The sequence below is a fragment of the Solanum pennellii genome, chromosome 11 (genome assembly GCF_001406875.1).
Source record: "Solanum pennellii chromosome 11, SPENNV200".
Classification (NCBI taxonomy): domain Eukaryota; kingdom Viridiplantae; phylum Streptophyta; class Magnoliopsida; order Solanales; family Solanaceae; genus Solanum; species Solanum pennellii.
Window position 1 is genome coordinate 35908761 of NC_028647.1, and position 6239 is coordinate 35914999.

Below are 6239 nucleotides of genomic sequence, written 5' to 3' on the forward strand. Positions count from 1 at the left end.
AAGAAAGAGAAGAAAATAATGGGTGATGAAGTCTAAAATTGCACAGTGCTTAAGGAAATGTAAGTCACTATTATATAGTTTCCATACCCTTTCCCTAACCTACATTACAACTCATTAAAATCCTATTTTATTCTATTCAAGCATGCGTAATTAGTGGTGATGCACATAAAGAAAAAGAATATGGTTATTTGTGAATACATGTCAACGTTATTTCTGAGTGTGAGAGTTGTTATTTCATTCTAAGTCCTTAATTTGTATTCAATCTTTTGAATTGATTATGTGGACTTTATTTTTGTGAGGACACTTGTTTCATGGTAGATTCGTGATCTTATTAGTTTTCTTTGAATATAATAAATGAGCAAAGTTAAATTTTATGAGTCAAAGTTCTTCCTTGAGGTTTGGAGGTTAGAACTTTGTTGTTTATCTGATGTCGTGCATAATGATTGAGAAGTGTACTTGATCTTTAAAAATTGTCATATGACCTAGTTTATTGTAATAACCAAATTGATGAAAAACCTAATATGAATTTTTTGAGATGAGCTTTAATGCTTGCTCGAGGACAACAAAAGTTTAAGTGTAGGGTGTTGATGTGAGGCCAAAAATTAATATTTTTAATCATTATTTGTCGCACATCTATTATATATGCTTGTCCTTTTTCATCATGAAATTTATAAATTGTGTTTAATGGTGTATTTTATTTGTAAGAGTAAATTGGTGTAAAATAGAAGAAGTTTGGAGTTAAAACGAAGAAAAGATGAAAGAATCAAGAAGAAAAGCAACCAAGCAGCTTAATAGAATAAATTAAATAATATATTATATTTATTCAAAAGTACGAAGAAAAAAATTAGAGAAGTTTACCTACCATAATTGCCACGTGGCTGATTCTAAATGCGGCAAAGAGAATTGAGTGCTGGGAAGACCACTGTTCACGTGGAAGTTTACCAAATTGTTTTTGCCTCAATTATTTTATTTATAGTTTTCTATATCTATACATAAATAATCCATATAAATAATAATTTTGGGTATGAATCATAGGGCATCATGTATAAAGTTGTCAATACTTTTTAGGGTTCTTTTCTTCTTCTTCTTTTATTAGAAATTAGTGGCTAAACGCCCTTGTTCTTGAGCTCTGGCTATAAATTGATTGTTAAATACCAAAGGTTTTTGAATTCACTCTTGGTTATTCTTTGAGTTACTTTTATATTTTATTTTTAGTGTTTCTTGACTTGCCATATAGAGATAAATATATTGTCTTTCCTTAAAATCGAGAGAGGAGAGGGTAGATAAATCAAAGAAATTAGCAATCTCAATATACTATTGATTTGATGTGTGTTAAGTAGTGTCGTGCGGACAAACAACTCTCTTGGTTATGAAACAAGATGAAATATAAATTCTCGCCAGTTAGGCCTGCTATCCCCTCTAAAAATTATAGTCAGGCAGATAACTGGAGTAGGCAACTAGAGGTTGAGAGATCCGACTTATAATAAGTAACTTTATAACATAAATTAGTTCATTTCCTGATATACAAACATGAAATCCGATATATGTTGCATCCCATAAATTATTAGAATAATTGTATATAGTATCATTACTTCATTCTTGCCTTCCTTTCATTACAAATAAAAATCAAGCACGTCTAGCACTCTTAAATAAATAATTATACTAGTATAAGTTATTAAATAGTTAATTAACAAGTCCTTTGGTTTCTATAGTCTGTTTCTTTAAGAGTCACTATAGTACTTACTCGACCACGTACACTTGCGCGTTCAATTGGGAGCAACATGTATTCTATATGGAGGAATTGGATATGGTATGAATGGTTCGCGATACCAAAAAACATGGTGCAGAGGCGTATAATATTGACGAGCTTTTATGGTGGGATTCTATCGGTGCGGAGTAAGATATGAAGGTCTAGAAACATATGTGTGATGTTGGGGGACGATATGGGTAGTTTGGAATCTGAATTCTCTTTAGAGGAATATGAATGGATCTTGGCTATTCTTAGGATGAGAAATAGGTTAGGTAGATGGAGGATTATTTTTGAAAGTTGATTCACTTGTAAAATGCTTCTTATCCAAGTTTGACCCTAAAGTGGGACTGATAGAGGGTAATTACTTAGCCTAATGCACATGCCACATATCTATTCTTCTAACTCCCTTACTTTCTCTTATAAACATGACACCAACTTCTTCAGAGGATGATCCTTTTCAATGGTTTTACCCATAACCTTATTAATAGTTATATTCTTCTTTCCTTTTTGATTCTCATAAGGAAGAGAAGAAGGGGCACTCTTTGATCCTTTGTGGTAAACCATGGTCTACTCATCACAATTGAGAAATGTTGAAATAACATAAAATCAAAAGAAAAACAATGTTAGAACATTACATAAATTGGGATAACGTGCATATTATTTTCATATTATCTCCCTAAATGCAAACAGCCTCGTAGAGCCATATCAAGAACATTGTTTCAGATAATCGCCCCTAATGTAAGGAGTCTCATTGATCCAGAGGTAGGCCTAAGATGACATATAAGTGATGCACAATAATTAATTGAAACGTTATATTTTCATTTTGATTTTTATTAGAGGAAATAAATTATGTTTTATTTATTTTTGAGTTCAACCATTACATCATTAAAAAAACATAAATAAACTAAAGGGAACAATGGGGTAGGATGGGAAAGTTATCCTATATTATGAAATCTTGAAGATATCGATTCCAAGAGCTTATAACCATTTTATCTCTTGCATATAAAGTGATTTATGCTCGATTTTAAACAAGTTGTGTGCCCATACGTTTTTTTCTTTCATAGTTGAGCCCATAATATCCATCTAAACTTAATACTCTTACATCAACCTCTGTTATGATCCCTGTGCAATATTCTATGTATAAAGGCTCGTCGTGCACCCATAGGAATGGTTACCATCCGCTCACATATTCGAATTTCGTTGTGGACTGACAGGTTATCTAGTCCTTAGTCACAACTAAACTATTCCTTGTTGGGTCGAAGTGGTATCACTTGAACTTTCCCAAACTGATGGTGTAGTCATATAGGAGGAAATGGTTGAATGCCTTTTAAGACAATAAACTAAAAATATAACGTTTATCCTCTAATTATGGCACGAGAGTTGATAGGCAATAGAGTTTCTGTTGAATGTGGTAGCTATCGAGTTACCAAAAATATTTGTTAGTCTAAGAATCACAGAGGGGCGGTGGAACCTACCATTCTTCATGCATGACTATCTATTTTGTTTCATGCACCATCGAGAATATCTTTTATGTCAGGTCGTCTATATAAGTGTTTGGCGGGCCACAATTGAAGCAAGAGGTTGCATCCTTCAAAGTATATTCTACCTTTTACGCATGTCAACTCACAGTTGAAGCAAGATATTGTATCCTTCAAAGAATACTCGACCTTTTATGCATGACAACGAACTTCTCATCATTTGTTTCTGTATCATAGGAATTATAGTTTTCCTATGTTCAACTTATATATGATCTAAATATTGAACCACGTAACCTAACATGTGTCGATCTTTCCCCTTTGTATATCAAAAACAAAAGAACCTAATAGTGTGATGGAAAAAGCATTCGGGCGTAATAATTGTCTTCTTGGCAAAAATGTGCACTTAAATATTCTTAAGAAATCGACCCTATATCCAAACATGTTAATATTGAAATGATGGATTATAGGATACCATCATTTCACATTCGTGGTATGACAACTAGATGAACCACTTATCTTTACGATTGTATCCAGCAAATCAAAATCATAAAATTAGAAGACCATAATCACAGGGTCTAAAAATTCCAGCAAGGCCCAAATCAAGGGAAAGTCAAGTATGAACAAAATGAGGTAAGTAAGACCGCCCCTCGGATGACAAATCCCTTTTTGATGGTGTTCCTTTATATCATTCCACTTCTCTCTTACTTTGTTTCTTACTTCTATGATCATTTCAGGTTAAAGGAATATGGAAAGGTCATGACTCTACAAATAAACAACAAACAAATTCTACACTCCATTTTTGCATAATTTGGCTTAATGTAATTACCGTGATCATATTGACAAATAATACGCAATTTGTCTAAAGGGTATTAGGGCCCTTTAGCCTATAGGGTGGCTACCATCGTGCAATTGAAACCAAGGGTCAAATCACCTAAAGCTTATGCAACATGTATAACCTAATTGAAATTTCAAAGAATTTGTTCAACAAGGACTTGAAGAGGATCTATGCGAAAAGGCTCTATATGATTGTTAGATTATACTTCTCAATTATGTATAGTTCAGTATTTATTATTAACCTTAGTATATATATCTTTCTTGCTTAGTGAATTCCATGTAATGATGCATACGTTACGGTACATCATTTAATGATGTATGTTCAGGTACTCATCATCCAAATCAATACCTTCAGGAAACTAATCTCTAACCTAATTAACAAATTTGACTATATAAAGTCAAAGGATAATGTCTGGATCCACTTACAAAAAGGCCTTACTAGAGACAAAAATTTAAAGATCATCTAAAGGACTCTTTAGTACATGTTATGATGGTTGTAACTGTACCTAGAAGACCGAGATCCCAGAAGCTAAGCTCAATGGGAAATCAAATTTGTGAATGACGGCTTGGTATTATAAACAAACTCAATCCATCATAATGTAAAATACGATGTTCTTGAATAAAGATAGAACAATAAGGCATGTTAACGAGTTAATCAAGCCTAAAGTTTTCAATGACTTGCTATTTTTGGAAGATATGAATGTGAGAGAATACCTCTTCAAAGAAAATCATTATAAAAATCCTATTATCTATAAACTCATGGAACTAGGAGTGTTGATGGCTGATAAGGACACAACTGTAAGAACCTTACTTGGAAAAGGGATTATTTTGTGATATATGGTTGTCTATGTATACACAAAAGCTCGACAGTTTCGAGGATGTCACGTCTACCAGTTGGTCCGAGTATGTATATCCGACATATTTTATCTATGGAAAATCAAAAGGAAACCTCATTATGCCTATGCAATTAATTCTTGCTTGTAAAGTATAAGACTTTTCCATTTCTTTGTCTTAGATTCATTACCTATTCATTCGGGGGATTGTTGCGTTTTAAAAAGCGCTAATGGAAAAAGCAAAGTCGTGACTGTTCTGAAGAGATGTGACTTTTATGAAGAGCTGTGACTTAAAAAAAAATTGTGATCTTATGAAGAGTTGTAACCTCTATAATTAGGTGTGACTTTCATGAATGGTTGTGATCTTTCTGAAGGATTGTTATTTTCCCAAAAAGTTGTGACACTTGTGGTAAGGAACAATATACACCTTTTCTCACTAACATTTGTTTTTATAAATAGAGGGTTTCCTCTCATTTAAAGAGAATCAATTTTTGGACATCTTTTACAATTAAATCTAGTATTGGAAGTGTACTTTACTATCATTGAGTGGTCCGGTGATACCATGGGTATATGTATCTTTTCACAGGTGAGTAAGATCAAACTATCTTAGAAGGATGTATTCCATTGTAGGGCACTTGAGGGGAATAATTTACTTATAGGACAATCTGCATTCATTTGGCTCGATTTTCTTCTTTGAGAAAAATATTTTATTGTTTAATTTTTTTTGATTATATATTTTCTACCGATTTTAATTTTCTAATTTTTAAAATAATCTTTAAACTTGGTTTTTTCTTACCAATTTCTCCAATGTTTTTATTCTAATTATCTTATGAATATATGATGAACAACACAACATTGCATAGAACTTATAGTGACTTATATGCTCACCATGCTAGACAATGGAATGCCAGCACATTAATAATCAGGCATGACAATAGCATTTTTTTTATTCAATCCACGCATACAACATCAAAAAGTAAATAATTTGAATTCCTTGTAAGAAAGAAAATAATTCAAGCCCTAGTAACACTCATTTAAGAAGTAGGAAGAGAGGTTATTTTTTATATATTAATAGATAAGATAATACATTTCATAGATTGTGTGATTACAATATATACTTGAAATAAAAAATATAATGCAGTTATTACAATAAATCATTGTCAAAATTTATTTCACTCACTAAATTTTAGTTGCAATTCTTTCTGAAAAGATCGATCATTTTTATCACGCCCTGAACTTCCCCTGCGATGCAGAGACGGGTCCTAGAATAACAAATCATCCAAGCTAACCCTACTAGAATGACATTAACGTACTAAGAATAATAATAACTGATGCGGAAGCTAA